This window comes from Limulus polyphemus, unplaced genomic scaffold, assembly GCF_000517525.1.
Source record: "Limulus polyphemus unplaced genomic scaffold, Limulus_polyphemus-2.1.2 Scaffold5757, whole genome shotgun sequence".
In the NCBI taxonomy this organism is placed as follows: domain Eukaryota; kingdom Metazoa; phylum Arthropoda; class Merostomata; order Xiphosura; family Limulidae; genus Limulus; species Limulus polyphemus.
The window spans coordinates 44,321-46,602 of record NW_013671367.1 but is presented as its reverse complement, the minus strand read 5'-3'; the positions used below and the strand labels follow the sequence as shown (position 1 = coordinate 46,602).

The window sequence follows — 2,282 nt, the reverse complement described above, 5'->3', positions numbered from 1 at the left end:
AGTGAAACGAATAGGTTATTAAATGAAACGGATAGATTATTAAGTGAAACGAATAGGTTATTAAATGAAACGGATAGATTATTAAGTGAAACGGATAGGTTATTAAATGAAACGGATAGGTTATTAAGTGAAACAGCTAGATTATTAATGTGTTTTCAACGTCATGGAATTTTGTTCATATCGAAAGCAATAACAATAAAAATACAAAAGAAGAGGTTGAAATAGTTTTATTATTATTTTCCTATTATATACAAGAACAGCATAGCGTAGAAGACGTGTTGTAATTACTCGGAATATCCAGTAGTGACGTCATAAAAGTGGCACTTGGAGACAAACTCATGCTTCTTTTATTTGATGATGATCATCACTGAAGAGTCAAAAGAAAAGTTAAGTTTGAAAGTTTGGCCAATATGTTGTTTGGAAGAATAAACTTGGTACACTGCAAATGAAAAAACGAAAAATAATCAAATATATCAATCAAAATTATGTGTCTAAAGTTTGATCTTAACTTCTCAGAAGATTCGTTGAACGAAACTTAGCTGTTTTAATTCGTAAGTTCTAATGACAACAATCTTATAAACAGAAGTGGTGCTAGGTTATCTTATTGTCCTGTATTCCATAAACATGGAGCAGTCAATTATTATAAACACTGTCCAAATAAAATTAAATATAAACATGGATACATTTTGGGGCATTACTCGTAGCTGCTTAAGGGGAAATAAAATAAAATATAAATATAGATATATTTTGGGGCATTATTCGTAGCTGTTTAAAGGAAAATAAAATAAAATATAGATATATTTTGGGGCATTATTCGTAGCTGCTTAAAGGAAAATAAAATATAAATATAGATATATTTTGGGGCATTATTCGTAGCTGTTTAAAGGAAAATAAAATAAAATATAAATATAGATATATTTTGGGGCATTACTCGTAGCTGCTTAAAGGAAAAATAAATTAAACATTTTTTGAGCAAAATGTTTCAATTTAAGAGCAATCTTTCCTACTTACAAGACTGTTTAGTAGAAGACATGGGGATATCCGTGATAGTAGCCTGGATAATAGTGATAGGGATACTTGAAACCAAAACCATAAAAGGGAGCTTTTCCCTTAGTTTCGTATACTCTGCCTGTGTAAGGGCTGGACACTTGGCCAGTTTCGATGTCGTAGGTGTAGCCATTTGCGTATCTCACGGCTTGACCCACAGCAACGGTGGCCATAAGGGCGACGACAAGAAGGACAAACTGCACGAGAGAAAACGCTAGCTTACATAATGTTCCCTTAAAACTCAGTTATTTCAAACACATTTCAAAACACAAGCGTAAAGTGTTAAAGCATAGGCTCAAATATGAATCAAAATAGCCTTTTTTAAAAACTTATAAATACCTATTAGAAGCATTTAATGTAATAACGTAAGAGTTAGAGTTTGATTTGTCACACACAGAGGGAAACAAATAGAAATTCTCCGACCAACTTAGTCTGTTGTTATTAAAGTGGTGTATAAGGGAAGTCGTCTTCGATAAAACGTTAGCAATTGAAATTCTGATATTATGTAGAACTGGGATTCTAATTGCTCATATACTTGCTATCTATTATCCTTGATTATAAACATTTAGGGATTTTTTTACATTTCATTGTTCCAGCCACCATTACAACGCCCTTTATACTCTACTATTAACAAACCATGATTTGAAAAAGGATTGAATTCTGAACTTACCAGCTTGTTCATGTTGATAGGTTTTGTTCGTTTGCTTGACTCTGTCAGGCTATGCTTTGCACGATCCTCCAAAGCTGCTTTTATAGTACTGACCACAAGTTTTTTCAACATAACATAGCAATAATGACTGTTTAATTTACCTCTTTTGCTCCCTCTATGCAATGAGTTCAATGCGATCAAGTAGTTGAAAATGTAACGGATTACAAGGGGAGGAGTTGTAGAAATGTCAACATAAAAGGCTTCAGTTGAAGGCTAACCAGCCGCTACATCTTCCCCCTTCTTTTCGTGTTTAAACATGGAACTGTAGGTTGAAAAGATATTTTTGTTGAAGGTCAAATGGTCAGAGTACATGAGTTACAAAAATTAATGTCTAATAAAAAAAAATATTTGACCCATTTCCTACAAGAAACTGGATGGAATTCGCATAGCAGAACAGGGAAAGAAGATTTCCTGTTGGATAATCTCCTCTTTAAAGGGCGGGGTTGTCCATGAAGGTCACTTGATCCTTCCAATGATAATGACAAGATAAGATATACAATAGTAGAAAGAACACCATATTTTGTTA

At 33.1% G+C, this 2,282-nt stretch overlaps 1 long non-coding RNA gene across 1 annotated transcript; it reads right to left on the bottom strand.

Moving 5' to 3' along the window:
* Positions 1-233: 233 nt before the first annotated feature.
* LOC106472949 lies at positions 234-1,937 on the bottom strand. Its single transcript, XR_001291647.2, has 3 exons — positions 1,718-1,937; positions 1,012-1,244; positions 234-439 (listed from the first exon to the last, which is right to left on the bottom strand). It is a non-coding gene; the product is annotated as an uncharacterized LOC106472949 (long non-coding RNA).
* Positions 1,938-2,282: the final 345 nt, after the last annotated feature.